Source organism: Calonectris borealis, chromosome 16 (genome assembly GCF_964195595.1).
Source record: "Calonectris borealis chromosome 16, bCalBor7.hap1.2, whole genome shotgun sequence".
In the NCBI taxonomy this organism is placed as follows: domain Eukaryota; kingdom Metazoa; phylum Chordata; class Aves; order Procellariiformes; family Procellariidae; genus Calonectris; species Calonectris borealis.
The window spans coordinates 1,566,736-1,586,137 of NC_134327.1; positions in this window are offsets into that span (position 1 = coordinate 1,566,736).

The window sequence follows — 19,402 nt, forward strand, 5'->3', positions numbered from 1 at the left end:
TGTTCCTCGGGCCCTCCTTTTGTTCCTCGGTTTCTGGTTTGGATCCTCAGGCTCTGGTTTTGTTCCTCGGGCTCTTATTTTGTTCCTCCAGCTCTGGTTTTGTTCCTCGGGCTCTGGTTTTGTTCCTCGGGCTCTGGTTTTGTTCCTCAAGCTCTGGTTTTGTTCCTCGGGCTCTAGTGTAGTTCCAAAGCCTCTGGTTTTGTTCCTCGGGCTCTGGTTTTCTTCCTTGGCCTCTGGTTTTAATCCTTGGGCTCTTGTTTTGTTCCTCCAGCTCTGGTTTATTTACTCAGTCTCCAGTTTTCTTCCTCGGGCTGTGGTTTTGTTCCTCCAGCTCTGGTTTTGTTCCTCGGGCTCTGGTTTTGTTCCTCGGGCTCTGGTTTTGTTCCTCAAGCTCTGGTTTTGTTCCTCGGGCTCTAGTGTAGTTCCAAGGCCTCTGGTTTTGTTCCTCGGGCTCTGGTTTTCTTCCTCGGCCTCTGGTTTTAATCCTTGGGCTCTTGTTTTGTTCCTCCACCTCTCGTTTTATTCCTTGGGCTCTGGTTTTGTTCCTCGGTCTATGGTTTTGTTCCTCAGGCTCTGGTTTTGTTCCTCGAGCTCTGGTTTTGTTCCTTAGGCTCTGGATTTGTTCCTCGGGCTCTGGTTTAGTTCTTCAGGTACTGGGTTTTTCCCTCAGACCCTGGTTTTCTTTCTCGGCCGCTGTTTTTGTTCCTTGGGCTCTGGTTTTGTTCCTCCAGCTCTGGTTTTGTTCCTCGGGCTCTGGTTTTGTTCCTCAAGCTCTGGTTTTGTTCCTCGGGCTCTAGTGTAGTTCCAAAGCCTCTGGTTTTGTTCCTCGGGCTCTGGTTTTCTTCCTTGGCCTCTGGTTTTAATCCTTGGGCTCTTGTTTTGTTCCTCCAGCTCTGGTTTATTTACTCAGTCTCCAGTTTTCTTCCTCGGGCTGTGGTTTTGTTCCGCTGGCTCTGGTTTAATTCCTCGGGTCCTGATTTATTCCCTCGGGCTCTGGGTTTGTTCCTCGGACTCTGGTTTTGTTCCTCCACACCTGGTTTTATTCCTCGCGCCCTCCTTTTGTTCCTGTGTCTCTGGTTTTGTTACTCGACATCTGGTTTTGTTACTCATCCTCTGGTTTTGTTCCTCGGGCTCTGGTTTTCTCCCTCAGCTCCTGGTTTAATTCCTTGGGCTCTGGTTTTGTTCCTCCAGCTGTGGTTTTATTCCTTGGGCTCTGGTTTTGTTCCTCGGGCTCTGGTTTAGTTACTCAGTCTCCGGTTTTCTTCCTCGGGCTGTGGTTTTGTTCCGCTGGCTCTGGTTTAATTCCTCGGGACCTGATTTATTCCTTCGGGCTCTGGGTTTGTTCCTCGGACTCTGGTTTTGTCCCTCGTGCCCTCCTTTTGTTCCTCGGTCTATGATTTTGTTCCTCAGGCTCTGGTTTTCTTCCTCGGGCTCTGGGTTTGTTCCTTGGGCTCTGGTTTTGTTCCTCGAGCTCTGGTTTTGTTCCTCAGGCTCTGTATTTGTTCCTCGGGCTCTGGTTTAGTTCTTCAGGTACTGGGTTTTTCCCTCAGACCCTGGTTTTCTTCCTCGGCCTCTGTTTTTGTTCCTTGGGCTCTGGTTTTGTTCCTCGGGCTCTGGTTTCTTTCCTCCAGCTCTGGTTTTTTTCCTCGGGCTCTGGTGTAGTTTCTCGGGTCCTTTCTTTCTTCCTCGGGGTCTGTTTTTTTTCCTAGGGCTCTGGTTTTCTTCCTCGAGCTCTGGTTTTGTTCCTCGGGCTCTGATTTTGTTCCTCCAGCTCTGGTTTTGTTCCTCGGCCTCTAGAGTAGGTCGACGGAGTATGGTTTTGTTCCTCGGGCTCTTGTTTTGTTCCTCAGTCCCTGGTTTTGTTCCTTGAGCTCTGGTTTTGTTCCTCGGGCTCTGGTTTTGTTCCTCGGACTCTGGTTTTGTTCCTCGGGCTCTGGTTTTGTTCCTCAAGCTCTGGTTTTGTTCCTCGGGCTCTAGTGTAGTTCCAAGGCCTCTGGTTTTGTTCCTCGGGCTCTGGTTTTCTTCCTCGGCCTCTGGTTTTAATCCTTGGGCTCTTGTTTTGTTCCTCCAGCTCTGGTTTTATTCCTTGGGCTCTGGTTTTGTTCCTCCAGCTCTGGTTTTATTCCTTGGGCTCTGGTTTTGTTCCTCGGGCTCTGGTTTAGTTACTCAGTCTCCAGTTTTCTTCCTCGGGCTCTGGTTTTGTTCCTCGGGCTCTGGTTTCTTTCCTCCAGCTCTGGTTTTTTTCCTTGGTCTCTGGTGTAGTTTCTCGGGTCCTTTTTTTCTTCCTCGGGGTCTGTCTTTTTTCCTAGGGCTCTGGTTTTCTTCCTCGAGCTCTGGTTTTGTTCCTCGGGCTCTTATTTTGTTCCTCCAGCTCTGGTTTTGTTCCTCGACCTCTAGTGTAGTTCCACGGACTCTGGTTTTGTTCCTCGGGCTCTTGTTTTGTTCCTCAGTCTCTGGTTTTGTTCCTTGAGCTCTGGTTTTGTTCCTCGACATCTGGTTTTATTCCTCGGGCTCTGGTTTTTTTCCTCGGACTCTGGTTTTGTTCCTCGACTCCTGGTTTTATTCCTCGGACCCTCCTTTTGTTCCTCGGTCTCTGGTTTTGATCCTCAGGCTCTGGCTTTCTTCCTCGGGCTCTGGTTTGTTCCTCGGGCTCTAGTGTAGTTCCAAGGCCTCTGGATTTGTTCCTCGGGCTCTGGTTTTCTTCCTCGGCCTCTGGTTTTAATCCTTGGGCTCTTGTTTTATTCCTCCAACTCTGGTTTTGTTCCTCAGTCTCTGGTTTTGTTCCTTGAGCTCTGGTTTTGTTCCTCGACATCTGGTTTTATTCCTCGGGCTCTGGTTTTGTTCCTCGACTCCTGGTTTTATTCCTCGGGCCCTCCTTTTGTTCCTCGGTCTCTGGTTTTGATCCTCAGGATCTGGTTTTCTTCCTCGGGCTCTGGTTTTGTTCCTCCAGCTCTGGTTTTGTTCCTCCAGCTCTGGTTTTGTTCCTCGGGCTCTGGTTTTGTTCCTCAAGCTCTGGTTTTGTTCCTCGGGCTCTAGTGTAGTTCCAAGGCCTCTGGTTTTGTTCCTCGGGCTCTGGTTTTGTCCCTCGCGCCCTCCTTTTGTTCCTCGGTCTATGGTTTTGTTCCTCAGGCTCTGGTTTTGTTCCTCGAGCTCTGGTTTTGTTCCTTAGGCTCTGGATTTGTTCCTCGGGCTCTGGTTTAGTTCTTCAGGTACTGGGTTTTTCCCTCAGACCCTGGTTTTCTTTCTCGGCCGCTGTTTTTGTTCCTTGGGCTCTGGTTTTGTTCCTCCAGCTCTGGTTTTGTTCCTCGGGCTCTGGTTTTGTTCCTCAAGCTCTGGTTTTGTTCCTCGGGCTCTAGTGTAGTTCCAAAGCCTCTGGTTTTGTTCCTCGGGCTCTGGTTTTCTTCCTTGGCCTCTGGTTTTAATCCTTGGGCTCTTGTTTTGTTCCTCCAGCTCTGGTTTATTTACTCAGTCTCCAGTTTTCTTCCTCGGGCTGTGGTTTTGTTCCGCTGGCTCTGGTTTAATTCCTCGGGTCCTGATTTATTCCCTCGGGCTCTGGGTTTGTTCCTCGGACTCTGGTTTTGTTCCTCCACACCTGGTTTTATTCCTCGCGCCCTCCTTTTGTTCCTGTGTCTCTGGTTTTGTTACTCGACATCTGGTTTTGTTACTCATCCTCTGGTTTTGTTCCTCGGGCTCTGGTTTTCTCCCTCAGCTCCTGGTTTAATTCCTTGGGCTCTGGTTTTGTTCCTCCAGCTGTGGTTTTATTCCTTGGGCTCTGGTTTTGTTCCTCGGGCTCTGGTTTAGTTACTCAGTCTCCGGTTTTCTTCCTCGGCCTGTGGTTTTGTTCCGCTGGCTCTGGTTTAATTCCTCGGGTCCTGATTTATTCCTTCGGGCTCTGGGTTTGTTCCTCGGACTCTGGTTTTGTCCCTCGCGCCCTCCTTTTGTTCCTCGGTCTATGGTTTTGTTCCTCAGGCTCTGGTTTTCTTCCTCGGGCTCTGGGTTTGTTCCTTGGGCTCTGCTTTTGTTCCTCAAGCTCTGGTTTTGTTCCTCAGGCTCTGGATTTGTTCCTCGGGCTCTGGTTTAGTTCTTCAGGTACTGGGTTTTTCCCTCAGACCCTGGTTTTCTTCCTCGGCCTCTGTTTTTGTTCCTTGGGCTCTGGTTTTGTTCCTCGGGCTCTGGTTTCTTTCCTCCAGCTCTGTTTTTTTTCCTCGGGCTCTGGTGTAGTTTCTCGGGTCCTTTCTTTCTTCCTCGGGGTCTGTTTTTTTTCCTAGGGCTCTGGTTTTCTTCCTCGAGCTCTGGTTTTGTTCCTCGGGCTCTGATTTTGTTCCTCCAGCTCTGGTTTTGTTCCTCGGCCTCTAGAGTAGGTCGACGGAGTATGGTTTTGTTCCTCGGGCTCTTGTTTTGTTCCTCAGTCCCTGGTTTTGTTCCTTGAGCTCTGGTTTTGTTCCTCGGGCTCTGGTTTTGTTCCTCGGACTCTGGTTTTGTTCCTCGGGCTCTGGTTTTGTTCCTCAAGCTCTGGTTTTGTTCCTCGGGCTCTAGTGTAGTTCCAAGGCCTCTGGTTTTATTCCTCGGGCTCTGGTTTTCTTCCTCGGCCTCTGGTTTTAATCCTTGGGCTCTTGTTTTGTTCCTCCAGCTCTGGTTTTATTCCTTGGGCTCTGGTTTTGTTCCTCCAGCTCTGGTTTTATTCCTTGGGCTCTGGTTTTGTTCCTCGGGCTCTGGTTTAGTTACTCAGTCTCCAGTTTTCTTCCTCGGGCTCTGGTTTTGTTCCTCGGGCTCTGGTTTCTTTCCTCCAGCTCTGGTTTTTTTCCTTGGTCTCTGGTGTAGTTTCTCGGGTCCTTTTTTTCTTCCTCGGGGTCTGTCTTTTTTCCTAGGGCTCTGGTTTTCTTCCTCGAGCTCTGGTTTTGTTCCTCGGGCTCTTATTTTGTTCCTCCAGCTCTGGTTTTGTTCCTCGACCTCTAGTGTAGTTCCACGGACTCTGGTTTTGTTCCTCGGGCTCTTGTTTTGTTCCTCAGTCTCTGGTTTTGTTCCTTGAGCTCTGGTTTTGTTCCTCGACATCTGGTTTTATTCCTCGGGCTCTGGTTTTTTTCCTCGGACTCTGCTTTTGTTCCTCGACTCCTGGTTTTATTCCTCGGACCCTCCTTTTGTTCCTCGGTCTCTGGTTTTGATCCTCAGGCTCTGGCTTTCTTCCTCGGGCTCTGGTTTGTTCCTCGGGCTCTAGTGTAGTTCCAAGGCCTCTGGATTTGTTCCTCGGGCTCTGGTTTTCTTCCTCGGCCTCTGGTTTTAATCCTTGGGCTCTTGTTTTATTCCTCCAACTCTGGTTTTGTTCCTCAGTCTCTGGTTTTGTTCCTTGAGCTCTGGTTTTGTTCCTCGATATCTGGTTTTATTCCTCGGGCTCTGGTTTTGTTCCTCGACTCCTGGTTTTATTCCTCGGGCCCTCCTTTTGTTCCTCGGTCTCTGGTTTTGATCCTCAGGATCTGGTTTTCTTCCTCGGGCTCTGGTTTTGTTCCTCCAGCTCTGGTTTTGTTCCTCCAGCTCTGGTTTTGTTCCTCGGGCTCTGGTTTTGTTCCTCAAGCTCTGGTTTTGTTCCTCGGGCTCTAGTGTAGTTCCAAGGCCTCTGGTTTTGTTCCTCGGGCTCTGGTTTTGTCCCTCGCGCCCTCCTTTTGTTCCTCGGTCTATGGTTTTGTTCCTCAGGCTCTGGTTTTGTTCCTCGAGCTCTGGTTTTGTTCCTTAGGCTCTGGATTTGTTCCTCGGGCTCTGGTTTCGTTCCTCAGGTACTGGGTTTTTCCCTCAGACCCTGGTTTTCTTCCTCGGCCTCTGGTTTTGTTCCTTGAGACTGGTTTTGTTCCTTGGGCTCTGGTTTTGTTCCTCGGGCTCTGGTTTTGTTCCTCGGGGGCTGGTTTTGTTCCTCAGGCTCTAGTTTTGTTCCTCGGGCTCTGGTTTTGTTCCTCGGGCGCTGGTTTTGTTCCTCAGGCACTGGTTTAGTGCCTCAGGTACTGGTTTTGTTCCTCAGACTCTGGTTTTGTTCCTCGGTCTCTCGTTTTTTTCCTCGACATCTGGTTTTGTTCCTTGGGCTCTGGTTTTGTTCCTCAGGCTCTGGTTTTCTTCCTTGCCCTCTGGTTTAGTTCCTTGGGTTCTGGTATTGTTCCTCGGGCTCTGGTTTTCTTCCTCGGCCTCTGTTTTTTTCCCTTGGGCTCTGGTTTTTTTCCTCGGGCTCTGGTTTCTTTCTTCCAGCTCTGTTTTTTTTCCTTGGGCTCTGGTGTAGTTTCTCGGGTCCTTTCTTTCTTCCTCGGGGTCTGTTTTTTTTCCTAGGGCTCTGGTTTTCTTCCTCCAGCTCTGGTTTTGTTCCTCGGGCTCTAGTGTAGTTCCACGGACTCTGGTTTTGTTCCTCGGGCTCTTGTTTTGTTCCTCAGTCTCTGGTTTTGTTCCTTGAGCTCTGGTTTTGTTCCTCGACATCTGGTTTTATTCCTCGGGCTCTGGTTTTTTTCCTCGGACTCTGGTTTTGTTCCTCGACTCCTGGTTTTATTCCTCGGGCCCTCCTTTTGTTCCTCGGTCTCTGGTTTTGTTCCTCAGGCTCTGGTTTTCTTCCTCGGGCTCTGGGTTTGTTCCTCCAGCTCTGGTTTTGTTCCTTGGGCTCTGGTTTTGTTCCTCAGGCTCTGGTTTTCTTCCTTGCCCTCTGGTTTAGTTCCTTGGGTTCTGGTATTGTTCCTCGGGCTCTGGTTTTCTTCCTCGGCCTCTGGTTTTAACCCTTGGGCTCTTGTTTTGTTCCTCCACCTCTGGTTTTATTCCTTGGGCTCTGGTTTTGTTCCTCCAGCTCTGGTTTTATTCCTTGGGCTCTGGTTTTGTTCCTCGGGCTCTGGTTTAGTTACTCAGTCTCCAGTTTTCTTCCTCGGGCTCTGGTTTTGTTCCTCGGGCTCTGGTTTCTTTCCTCCAGCTCTGGTTTTTTTCCTTGGTCTCTGGTGTAGTTTCTCGGGTCCTTTTTTTCTTCCTCGGGGTCTGTCTTTTTTCCAAGGGCTCTGGTTTTCTTCATCGAGCTCTGGTTTTCTTCCTCGGGCTCTTATTTTGTTCCTCCAGCTCTGGTTTTGTTCCTCGGCCTCTAGTGTAGTTCCACGGACTCTGGTTTTGTTCCTCGGGCTCTTGTTTTGTTCCTCAGTCTCTGGTTTTGTTCCTTGAGCTCTGGTTTTGTTCCTCGACATCTGGTTTTATTCCTTGGGCTCTGTTTTTTTTCCTCGGACTCTGCTTTTGTTCCTCGACTGCTGGTTTTATTCCTCGGGCCCTCCTTTTGTTCCTCGGTCTCTGGTTTTGATCCTCAGGCTCTGGTTTTCTTCCTCGGGCTCTGGTTTTGTTCCTCCAGCTCTGGTTTTGTTCCTCGGGCTCTGGTTTTGTTCCTCGGGCTCTGGTTTTGTTCCTCAAGCTCTGGTTTTGTTCCTCGGGCTCTAGTGTAGTTCCAAGGCCTCTGGTTTTATTCCTCGGGCTCTGGTTTTCTTCCTCGGCCTCTGGTTTTAATCCTTGGGCTCTTGTTTTGTTCCTCCAGCTCTGGTTTTATTCCTTGGGCTCTGGTTTTGTTCCTCGGGCTCTGGTTTAGTTACTCAGTCTCCGGTTTTCTTCCTCGGGCTGTGGTTTTGTTCCGCTGGCTCTGGTTTAATTCCTCGGGTCCTGATTTATTCCCTCGGGCTCTGGGTTTGTTCCTCGGACTCTGGTTTTGTCCCTCGCGCCCTCCTTTTGTTCCTCGGTCTATGGTTTTGTTCCTCAGGCTCTGGTTTTGTTCCTCGAGCTCTGGTTTTGTTCCTTAGGCTCTGGATTTGTTCCTTGGGCTCTGGTTTAGTTCTTCAGGTACTGTGTTTTTCCCTCAGACCCTGGTTTTCTTTCTCGGCCGCTGTTTTTGTTCCTTGGGCTCTGGTTTTGTTCCTCGGGCTCTGGTTTCTTTCCTCCAGCTCTGGTTTTTTTCCTTGGGCTCTGGTGTAGTTTCTCGGGTCCTTTCTTTCTTCCTCGGGGTCTGTTTTTTTTCCTAGGGCTCTGGTTTTCTTCCTCGAGCTCTGGTTTTGTTCCTCGGGCTCTGATTTTGTTCCTCCAGCTCTGGTTTTGTTCCTCGGCCTCTAGTGTAGGTCCACAGACTCTGGTTTTGTTCCTCGGGCTCTTGTTTTGTTCCTCAGTCTCTGGTTTTGTTCCTTGAGCTCTGGTTTTGTTCCTCGGGCTCTGGTTTTGTTCCTCGGGCCCTCCTTTTGTTCCTCGGTTTCTGGTTTGGATCCTCAGGCTCTGGTTTTGTTCCTCGGGCTCTTATTTTGTTCCTCCAGCTCTGGTTTTGTTCCTCGGGCTCTGGTTTTGTTCCTCGGGCTCTGGTTTTGTTCCTCAAGCTCTGGTTTTGTTCCTCGGGCTCTAGTGTAGTTCCAAAGCCTCTGGTTTTGTTCCTCGGGCTCTGGTTTTCTTCCTTGGCCTCTGGTTTTAATCCTTGGGCTCTTGTTTTGTTCCTCCAGCTCTGGTTTATTTACTCAGTCTCCAGTTTTCTTCCTCGGGCTGTGGTTTTGTTCCTCCAGCTCTGGTTTTGTTCCTCGGGCTCTGGTTTTGTTCCTCGGGCTCTGGTTTTGTTCCTCAAGCTCTGGTTTTGTTCCTCGGGCTCTAGTGTAGTTCCAAGGCCTCTGGTTTTGTTCCTCGGGCTCTGGTTTTCTTCCTCGGCCTCTGGTTTTAATCCTTGGGCTCTTGTTTTGTTCCTCCAGCTCTGGTTTTATTCCTTGGGCTCTGGTTTTGTTCCTCGGGCTCTGGTTTAGTTACTCAGTCTCCGGTTTTCTTCCTCGGGCTGTGGTTTTGTTCCGCTGGCTCTGGTTTAATTCCTCGGGTCCTGATTTATTCCCTCGGGCTCTGGGTTTGTTCCTCGGACTCTGGTTTTGTCCCTCGCGCCCTCCTTTTGTTCCTCGGTCTATGGTTTTGTTCCTCAGGCTCTGGTTTTGTTCCTCGAGCTCTGGTTTTGTTCCTTAGGCTCTGGATTTGTTCCTCGGGCTCTGGTTTAGTTCTTCAGGTACTGGGTTTTTCCCTCAGACCCTGGTTTTCTTTCTCGGCCGCTGTTTTTGTTCCTTGGGCTCTGGTTTTGTTCCTCCAGCTCTGGTTTTGTTCCTCGGGCTCTGGTTTTGTTCCTCAAGCTCTGGTTTTGTTCCTCGGGCTCTAGTGTAGTTCCAAAGCCTCTGGTTTTGTTCCTCGGGCTCTGGTTTTCTTCCTTGGCCTCTGGTTTTAATCCTTGGGCTCTTGTTTTGTTCCTCCAGCTCTGGTTTATTTACTCAGTCTCCAGTTTTCTTCCTCGGGCTGTGGTTTTGTTCCGCTGGCTCTGGTTTAATTCCTCGGGTCCTGATTTATTCCCTCGGGCTCTGGGTTTGTTCCTCGGACTCTGGTTTTGTTCCTCCACACCTGGTTTTATTCCTCGCGCCCTCCTTTTGTTCCTGTGTCTCTGGTTTTGTTACTCGACATCTGGTTTTGTTACTCATCCTCTGGTTTTGTTCCTCGGGCTCTGGTTTTCTCCCTCAGCTCCTGGTTTAATTCCTTGGGCTCTGGTTTTGTTCCTCCAGCTGTGGTTTTATTCCTTGGGCTCTGGTTTTGTTCCTCGGGCTCTGGTTTAGTTACTCAGTCTCCGGTTTTCTTCCTCGGGCTGTGGTTTTGTTCCGCTGGCTCTGGTTTAATTCCTCGGGACCTGATTTATTCCTTCGGGCTCTGGGTTTGTTCCTCGGACTCTGGTTTTGTCCCTCGTGCCCTCCTTTTGTTCCTCGGTCTATGATTTTGTTCCTCAGGCTCTGGTTTTCTTCCTCGGGCTCTGGGTTTGTTCCTTGGGCTCTGGTTTTGTTCCTCGAGCTCTGGTTTTGTTCCTCAGGCTCTGTATTTGTTCCTCGGGCTCTGGTTTAGTTCTTCAGGTACTGGGTTTTTCCCTCAGACCCTGGTTTTCTTCCTCGGCCTCTGTTTTTGTTCCTTGGGCTCTGGTTTTGTTCCTCGGGCTCTGGTTTCTTTCCTCCAGCTCTGGTTTTTTTCCTCGGGCTCTGGTGTAGTTTCTCGGGTCCTTTCTTTCTTCCTCGGGGTCTGTTTTTTTTCCTAGGGCTCTGGTTTTCTTCCTCGAGCTCTGGTTTTGTTCCTCGGGCTCTGATTTTGTTCCTCCAGCTCTGGTTTTGTTCCTCGGCCTCTAGAGTAGGTCGACGGAGTATGGTTTTGTTCCTCGGGCTCTTGTTTTGTTCCTCAGTCCCTGGTTTTGTTCCTTGAGCTCTGGTTTTGTTCCTCGGGCTCTGGTTTTGTTCCTCGGACTCTGGTTTTGTTCCTCGGGCTCTGGTTTTGTTCCTCAAGCTCTGGTTTTGTTCCTCGGGCTCTAGTGTAGTTCCAAGGCCTCTGGTTTTGTTCCTCGGGCTCTGGTTTTCTTCCTCGGCCTCTGGTTTTAATCCTTGGGCTCTTGTTTTGTTCCTCCAGCTCTGGTTTTATTCCTTGGGCTCTGGTTTTGTTCCTCCAGCTCTGGTTTTATTCCTTGGGCTCTGGTTTTGTTCCTCGGGCTCTGGTTTAGTTACTCAGTCTCCAGTTTTCTTCCTCGGGCTCTGGTTTTGTTCCTCGGGCTCTGGTTTCTTTCCTCCAGCTCTGGTTTTTTTCCTTGGTCTCTGGTGTAGTTTCTCGGGTCCTTTTTTTCTTCCTCGGGGTCTGTCTTTTTTCCTAGGGCTCTGGTTTTCTTCCTCGAGCTCTGGTTTTGTTCCTCGGGCTCTTATTTTGTTCCTCCAGCTCTGGTTTTGTTCCTCGACCTCTAGTGTAGTTCCACGGACTCTGGTTTTGTTCCTCGGGCTCTTGTTTTGTTCCTCAGTCTCTGGTTTTGTTCCTTGAGCTCTGGTTTTGTTCCTCGACATCTGGTTTTATTCCTCGGGCTCTGGTTTTTTTCCTCGGACTCTGGTTTTGTTCCTCGACTCCTGGTTTTATTCCTCGGACCCTCCTTTTGTTCCTCGGTCTCTGGTTTTGATCCTCAGGCTCTGGCTTTCTTCCTCGGGCTCTGGTTTGTTCCTCGGGCTCTAGTGTAGTTCCAAGGCCTCTGGATTTGTTCCTCGGGCTCTGGTTTTCTTCCTCGGCCTCTGGTTTTAATCCTTGGGCTCTTGTTTTATTCCTCCAACTCTGGTTTTGTTCCTCAGTCTCTGGTTTTGTTCCTTGAGCTCTGGTTTTGTTCCTCGACATCTGGTTTTATTCCTCGGGCTCTGGTTTTGTTCCTCGACTCCTGGTTTTATTCCTCGGGCCCTCCTTTTGTTCCTCGGTCTCTGGTTTTGATCCTCAGGATCTGGTTTTCTTCCTCGGGCTCTGGTTTTGTTCCTCCAGCTCTGGTTTTGTTCCTCCAGCTCTGGTTTTGTTCCTCGGGCTCTGGTTTTGTTCCTCAAGCTCTGGTTTTGTTCCTCGGGCTCTAGTGTAGTTCCAAGGCCTCTGGTTTTGTTCCTCGGGCTCTGGTTTTGTCCCTCGCGCCCTCCTTTTGTTCCTCGGTCTATGGTTTTGTTCCTCAGGCTCTGGTTTTGTTCCTCGAGCTCTGGTTTTGTTCCTTAGGCTCTGGATTTGTTCCTTGGGCTCTGGTTTAGTTCTTCAGGTACTGGGTTTTTCCCTCAGACCCTGGTTTTCTTTCTCGGCCGCTGTTTTTGTTCCTTGGGCTCTGGTTTTGTTCCTCCAGCTCTGGTTTTGTTCCTCGGGCTCTGGTTTTGTTCCTCAAGCTCTGGTTTTGTTCCTCGGGCTCTAGTGTAGTTCCAAAGCCTCTGGTTTTGTTCCTCGGGCTCTGGTTTTCTTCCTTGGCCTCTGGTTTTAATCCTTGGGCTCTTGTTTTGTTCCTCCAGCTCTGGTTTATTTACTCAGTCTCCAGTTTTCTTCCTCGGGCTGTGGTTTTGTTCCGCTGGCTCTGGTTTAATTCCTCGGGTCCTGATTTATTCCCTCGGGCTCTGGGTTTGTTCCTCGGACTCTGGTTTTGTTCCTCCACACCTGGTTTTATTCCTCGCGCCCTCCTTTTGTTCCTGTGTCTCTGGTTTTGTTACTCGACATCTGGTTTTGTTACTCATCCTCTGGTTTTGTTCCTCGGGCTCTGGTTTTCTCCCTCAGCTCCTGGTTTAATTCCTTGGGCTCTGGTTTTGTTCCTCCAGCTGTGGTTTTATTCCTTGGGCTCTGGTTTTGTTCCTCGGGCTCTGGTTTAGTTACTCAGTCTCCGGTTTTCTTCCTCGGCCTGTGGTTTTGTTCCGCTGGCTCTGGTTTAATTCCTCGGGTCCTGATTTATTCCTTCGGGCTCTGGGTTTGTTCCTCGGACTCTGGTTTTGTCCCTCGCGCCCTCCTTTTGTTCCTCGGTCTATGGTTTTGTTCCTCAGGCTCTGGTTTTCTTCCTCGGGCTCTGGGTTTGTTCCTTGGGCTCTGCTTTTGTTCCTCAAGCTCTGGTTTTGTTCCTCAGGCTCTGGATTTGTTCCTCGGGCTCTGGTTTAGTTCTTCAGGTACTGGGTTTTTCCCTCAGACCCTGGTTTTCTTCCTCGGCCTCTGTTTTTGTTCCTTGGGCTCTGGTTTTGTTCCTCGGGCTCTGGTTTCTTTCCTCCAGCTCTGGTTTTTTTCCTCGGGCTCTGGTGTAGTTTCTCGGGTCCTTTCTTTCTTCCTCGGGGTCTGTTTTTTTTCCTAGGGCTCTGGTTTTCTTCCTCGAGCTCTGGTTTTGTTCCTCGGGCTCTGATTTTGTTCCTCCAGCTCTGGTTTTGTTCCTCGGCCTCTAGAGTAGGTCGACGGAGTATGGTTTTGTTCCTCGGGCTCTTGTTTTGTTCCTCAGTCCCTGGTTTTGTTCCTTGAGCTCTGGTTTTGTTCCTCGGGCTCTGGTTTTGTTCCTCGGACTCTGGTTTTGTTCCTCGGGCTCTGGTTTTGTTCCTCAAGCTCTGGTTTTGTTCCTCGGGCTCTAGTGTAGTTCCAAGGCCTCTGGTTTTGTTCCTCGGGCTCTGGTTTTCTTCCTCGGCCTCTGGTTTTAATCCTTGGGCTCTTGTTTTGTTCCTCCAGCTCTGGTTTTATTCCTTGGGCTCTGGTTTTGTTCCTCCAGCTCTGGTTTTATTCCTTGGGCTCTGGTTTTGTTCCTCGGGCTCTGGTTTAGTTACTCAGTCTCCAGTTTTCTTCCTCGGGCTCTGGTTTTGTTCCTCGGGCTCTGGTTTCTTTCCTCCAGCTCTGGTTTTTTTCCTTGGTCTCTGGTGTAGTTTCTCGGGTCCTTTTTTTCTTCCTCGGGGTCTGTCTTTTTTCCTAGGGCTCTGGTTTTCTTCCTCGAGCTCTGGTTTTGTTCCTCGGGCTCTTATTTTGTTCCTCCAGCTCTGGTTTTGTTCCTCGACCTCTAGTGTAGTTCCACGGACTCTGGTTTTGTTCCTCGGGCTCTTGTTTTGTTCCTCAGTCTCTGGTTTTGTTCCTTGAGCTCTGGTTTTGTTCCTCGACATCTGGTTTTATTCCTCGGGCTCTGGTTTTTTTCCTCGGACTCTGGTTTTGTTCCTCGACTCCTGGTTTTATTCCTCGGACCCTCCTTTTGTTCCTCGGTCTCTGGTTTTGATCCTCAGGCTCTGGCTTTCTTCCTCGGGCTCTGGTTTGTTCCTCGGGCTCTAGTGTAGTTCCAAGGCCTCTGGATTTGTTCCTCGGGCTCTGGTTTTCTTCCTCGGCCTCTGGTTTTAATCCTTGGGCTCTTGTTTTATTCCTCCAACTCTGGTTTTGTTCCTCAGTCTCTGGTTTTGTTCCTTGAGCTCTGGTTTTGTTCCTCGACATCTGGTTTTATTCCTCGGGCTCTGGTTTTGTTCCTCGACTCCTGGTTTTATTCCTCGGGCCCTCCTTTTGTTCCTCGGTCTCTGGTTTTGATCCTCAGGATCTGGTTTTCTTCCTCGGGCTCTGGTTTTGTTCCTCCAGCTCTGGTTTTGTTCCTCCAGCTCTGGTTTTGTTCCTCGGGCTCTGGTTTTGTTCCTCAAGCTCTGGTTTTGTTCCTCGGGCTCTAGTGTAGTTCCAAGGCCTCTGGTTTTGTTCCTCGGGCTCTGGTTTTGTCCCTCGCGCCCTCCTTTTGTTCCTCGGTCTATGGTTTTGTTCCTCAGGCTCTGGTTTTGTTCCTCGAGCTCTGGTTTTGTTCCTTAGGCTCTGGATTTGTTCCTCGGGCTCTGGTTTAGTTCTTCAGGTACTGGGTTTTTCCCTCAGACCCTGGTTTTCTTTCTCGGCCGCTGTTTTTGTTCCTTGGGCTCTGGTTTTGTTCCTCCAGCTCTGGTTTTGTTCCTCGGGCTCTGGTTTTGTTCCTCAAGCTCTGGTTTTGTTCCTCGGGCTCTAGTGTAGTTCCAAAGCCTCTGGTTTTGTTCCTCGGGCTCTGGTTTTCTTCCTTGGCCTCTGGTTTTAATCCTTGGGCTCTTGTTTTGTTCCTCCAGCTCTGGTTTATTTACTCAGTCTCCAGTTTTCTTCCTCGGGCTGTGGTTTTGTTCCGCTGGCTCTGGTTTAATTCCTCGGGTCCTGATTTATTCCCTCGGGCTCTGGGTTTGTTCCTCGGACTCTGGTTTTGTTCCTCCACACCTGGTTTTATTCCTCGCGCCCTCCTTTTGTTCCTGTGTCTCTGGTTTTGTTACTCGACATCTGGTTTTGTTACTCATCCTCTGGTTTTGTTCCTCGGGCTCTGGTTTTCTCCCTCAGCTCCTGGTTTAATTCCTTGGGCTCTGGTTTTGTTCCTCCAGCTGTGGTTTTATTCCTTGGGCTCTGGTTTTGTTCCTCGGGCTCTGGTTTAGTTACTCAGTCTCCGGTTTTCTTCCTCGGCCTGTGGTTTTGTTCCGCTGGCTCTGGTTTAATTCCTCGGGTCCTGATTTATTCCTTCGGGCTCTGGGTTTGTTCCTCGGACTCTGGTTTTGTCCCTCGCGCCCTCCTTTTGTTCCTCGGTCTATGGTTTTGTTCCTCAGGCTCTGGTTTTCTTCCTCGGGCTCTGGGTTTGTTCCTTGGGCTCTGCTTTTGTTCCTCAAGCTCTGGTTTTGTTCCTCAGGCTCTGGATTTGTTCCTCGGGCTCTGGTTTAGTTCTTCAGGTACTGGGTTTTTCCCTCAGACCCTGGTTTTCTTCCTCGGCCTCTGTTTTTGTTCCTTGGGCTCTGGTTTTGTTCCTCGGGCTCTGGTTTCTTTCCTCCAGCTCTGGTTTTTTTCCTCGGGCTCTGGTGTAGTTTCTCGGGTCCTTTCTTTCTTCCTCGGGGTCTGTTTTTTTTCCTAGGGCTCTGGTTTTCTTCCTCGAGCTCTGGTTTTGTTCCTCGGGCTCTGATTTTGTTCCTCCAGCTCTGGTTTTGTTCCTCGGCCTCTAGAGTAGGTCGACGGAGTATGGTTTTGTTCCTCGGGCTCTTGTTTTGTTCCTCAGTCCCTGGTTTTGTTCCTTGAGCTCTGGTTTTGTTCCTCGGGCTCTGGTTTTGTTCCTCGGACTCTGGTTTTGTTCCTCGGGCTCTGGTTTTGTTCCTCAAGCTCTGGTTTTGTTCCTCGGGCTCTAGTGTAGTTCCAAGGCCTCTGGTTTTGTTCCTCGGGCTCTGGTTTTCTTCCTCGGCCTCTGGTTTTAATCCTTGGGCTCTTGTTTTGTTCCTCCAGCTCTGGTTTTATTCCTTGGGCTCTGGTTTTGTTCCTCCAGCTCTGGTTTTATTCCTTGGGCTCTGGTTTTGTTCCTCGGGCTCTGGTTTAGTTACTCAGTCTCCAGTTTTCTTCCTCGGGCTCTGGTTTTGTTCCTCGGGCTCTGGTTTCTTTCCTCCAGCTCTGGTTTTTTTCCTTGGTCTCTGGTGTAGTTTCTCGGGTCCTTTTTTTCTTCCTCGGGGTCTGTCTTTTTTCCTAGGGCTCTGGTTTTCTTCCTCGAGCTCTGGTTTTGTTCCTCGGGCTCTTATTTTGTTCCTCCAGCTCTGGTTTTGTTCCTCGACCTCTAGTGTAGTTCCACGGACTCTGGTTTTGTTCCTCGGGCTCTTGTTTTGTTCCTCAGTCTCTGGTTTTGTTCCTTGAGCTCTGGTTTTGTTCCTCGACATCTGGTTTTATTCCTCGGGCTCTGGTTTTTTTCCTCGGACTCTGCTTTTGTTCCTCGACTCCTGGTTTTATTCCTCGGACCCTCCTTTTGTTCCTCGGTCTCTGGTTTTGATCCTCAGGCTCTGGCTTTCTTCCTCGGGCTCTGGTTTGTTCCTCGGGCTCTAGTGTAGTTCCAAGGCCTCTGGATTTGTTCCTCGGGCTCTGGTTTTCTTCCTCGGCCTCTGGTTTTAATCCTTGGGCTCTTGTTTTATTCCTCCAACTCTGGTTTTGTTCCTCAGTCTCTGGTTTTGTTCCTTGAGCTCTGGTTTTGTTCCTCGACATCTGGTTTTATTCCTCGGGCTCTGGTTTTGTTCCTCGACTCCTGGTTTTATTCCTCGGGCCCTCCTTTTGTTCCTCGGTCTCTGGTTTTGATCCTCAGGATCTGGTTTTCTTCCTCGGGCTCTGGTTTTGTTCCTCCAGCTCTGGTTTTGTTCCTCCAGCTCTGGTTTTGTTCCTCGGGCTCTGGTTTTGTTCCTCAAGCTCTGGTTTTGTTCCTCGGGCTCTAGTGTAGTTCCAAGGCCTCTGGTTTTGTTCCTCGGGCTCTGGTTTTGTCCCTCGCGCCCTCCTTTTGTTCCTCGGTCTATGGTTTTGTTCCTCAGGCTCTGGTTTTGTTCCTCGAGCTCTGGTTTTGTTCCTTAGGCTCTGGATTTGTTCCTCGGGCTCTGGTTTAGTTCTTCAGGTACTGGGTTTTTCCCTCAGACCCTGGTTTTCTTTCTCGGCCGCTGTTTTTGTTCCTTGGGCTCTGGTTTTGTTCCTCCAGCTCTGGTTTTGTTCCTCGGGCTCTGGTTTTGTTCCTCAAGCTCTGGTTTTGTTCCTCGGGCTCTAGTGTAGTTCCAAAGCCTCTGGTTTTGTTCCTCGGGCTCTGGTTTTCTTCCTTGGCCTCTGGTTTTAATCCTTGGGCTCTTGTTTTGTTCCTCCAGCTCTGGTTTATTTACTCAGTCTCCAGTTTTCTTCCTCGGGCTGTGGTTTTGTTCCGCTGGCTCTGGTTTAATTCCTCGGGTCCTGATTTATTCCCTCGGGCTCTGGGTTTGTTCCTCGGACTCTGGTTTTGTTCCTCCACACCTGGTTTTATTCCTCGCGCCCTCCTTTTGTTCCTGTGTCTCTGGTTTTGTTACTCGACATCTGGTTTTGTTACTCATCCTCTGGTTTTGTTCCTCGGGCTCTGGTTTTCTCCCTCAGCTCCTGGTTTAATTCCTTGGGCTCTTGTTTTGTTCCTCCAGCTCTGGTTTTATTCCTTGGGCTCTGGTTTTGTTCCTCGGGCTCTGGTTTAGTTACTCAGTCTCCGGTTTTCTTCCTCGGCCTGTGGTTTTGTTCCGCTGGCTCTGGTTTAATTCCTCGGGTCCTGATTTATTCCTTCGGGCTCTGGGTTTGTTCCTCGGACTCTGGTTTTGTCCCTCGCGCCCTCCTTTTGTTCCTCGGTCTATGGTTTTGTTCCTCAGGCTCTGGTTTTCTTCCTCGGGCTCTGGGTTTGTTCCTTGGGCTCTGCTTTTGTTCCTCGAGCTCTGGTTTTGTTCCTCAGGCTCTGGATTTGTTCCTCGGGCTCTGGTTTAGTTCTTCAGGTACTGGGTTTTTCCCTCAGACCCTGGTTTTCTTCCTCGGCCTCTGTTTTTGTTCCTTGGGCTCTGGTTTTGTTCCTCGGGCTCTGGTTTCTTTCCTCCAGCTCTGGTTTTTTTCCTCGGGCTCTGGTGTAGTTTCTCGGGTCCTTTCTTTCTTCCTCGGGGTCTATTTTTTTTCCTAGGGCTCTGGTTTTCTTCCTCGAGCTCTGGTTTTGTTCCTCAGGCTCTGATTTTGTTCCTCCAGCTCTGGTTTTGTTCCTCGGCCTCTAGAGTAGGTCGACGGAGTATGGTTTTGTTCCTCGGGCTCTTGTTTTGTTCCTCAGTGCCTGGTTTTGTTCCTTGAGCTCTGGTTTTGTTCCTTGGGCTCTGGTTTTGTTCCTCGGACTCTGGTTTTGTTCCTCGGGCTCTGGTTTTGTTCCTCAAGCTCTGGTTTTGTTCCTCGGGCTCTAGTGTAGTTCCAAGGCCTCTGGTTTTGTTCCTCGGGCTCTGGTTTTCTTCCTCGGCCTCTGGTTTTAATCCTTGGGCTCTTGTTTTGTTCCTCCAGCTCTGGTTTTATTCCTTGGGCTCTGGTTTTGTTCCTCCAGCTCTGGTTTTATTCCTTGGGCTCTGGTTTTGTTCCTCGGGCTCTGGTTTAGTTACTCAGTCTCCAGTTTTCTTCCTCGGGCTCTGGTTTTGTTCCTCGGGCTCTGGTTTCTTTCCTCCAGCTCTGGTTTTTTTCCTTGGTCTCTGGTGTAGTTTCTCGGGTCCTTTTTTTCTTCCTCGGGGTCTGTCTTTTTTCCTAGGGCTCTGGTTTTCTTCCTCGAGCTCTGGTTTTGTTCCTCGGGCTCTGGTTTTGTTCCTCCAGCTCTGGTTTTGTTCCTCGGCCTCTAGTGTAGTTCCACGGACTCTGGTTTTGTTCCTCGGGCTCTTGTTTTGTTCCTCAGTCTCTGGTTTTGTTCCTTGAGCTCTGGTTTTGTTCCTCGACTCCTGGTTTTATTCCTCGGGCCCTCCTTTTGTTCCTCGGTCTCTGGTTTTGATCCTCAGGCTCTGGCTTTCTTCCTCGGGCTCTGGTTTGTTCCTCGGGCTCTAGTGTAGTTCCAAGGCCTCTGGATTTGTTCCTCGGGCTCTGGTTTTCTTCCTCGGCCTCTGGTTTTAATCCTTTGGCTCTTGTTTTATTCCTCCAGCTCTGGTTTTGTTCCTCAGTCTCTGGTTTTGTTCCTTGAGCTCTGGTTTTGTTCCTCGACATCTGGTTTTATTCCTCGGGCTCTGGTTTTGTTCCTCGACTCCTGGTTTTATTCCTCGGGCCCTCCTTTTGTTCCTCGGTCTCTGGTTTTGATCCTCAGGATCTGGTTTTCTTCCTCGGGCTCTGGTTTTGTTCCTCCAGCTCTGGTTTTGTTCCTCGGGCTCTGGTTTTGTTCCGCGGGCTCTGGTTTTGTTCCTCAAGCTCTGGTTTTATTCCTCGGGCTCTAGTGTAGTTCCAAGGCCTCTGGTTTTGTTCCTCGGGCTCTGGTTTTCTTCCTCGGCCTCTGGTTTTAATCCTTGGGCTCTTGTTTTGTTCCTCCAGCTCTGGTTTTATTCCTTGGGCTCTGGTTTTGTTCCTCGGGCTCTGGTTTAGTTACTCAGTCTCCGGTTTTCTTCCTCGGGCTGTGGTTTTGTTCCGCTGGCTCTGGTTTAATTCCTCGGGTCCTGATTTATTCCCTCGGGCTCTGGGTTTGTTCCTCGGACTCTGGTTTTGTCCCTCGCACCCTCCTTTTGTTCCTCGGTCTATGGTTTTGTTCCTCAGGCTCTGGTTTTGTTCCTCGAGCTCTGGTTTTGTTCCTTAGGCTCTGGATTTGTTCCTCGGGCTCTGGTTTAGTTCTTCA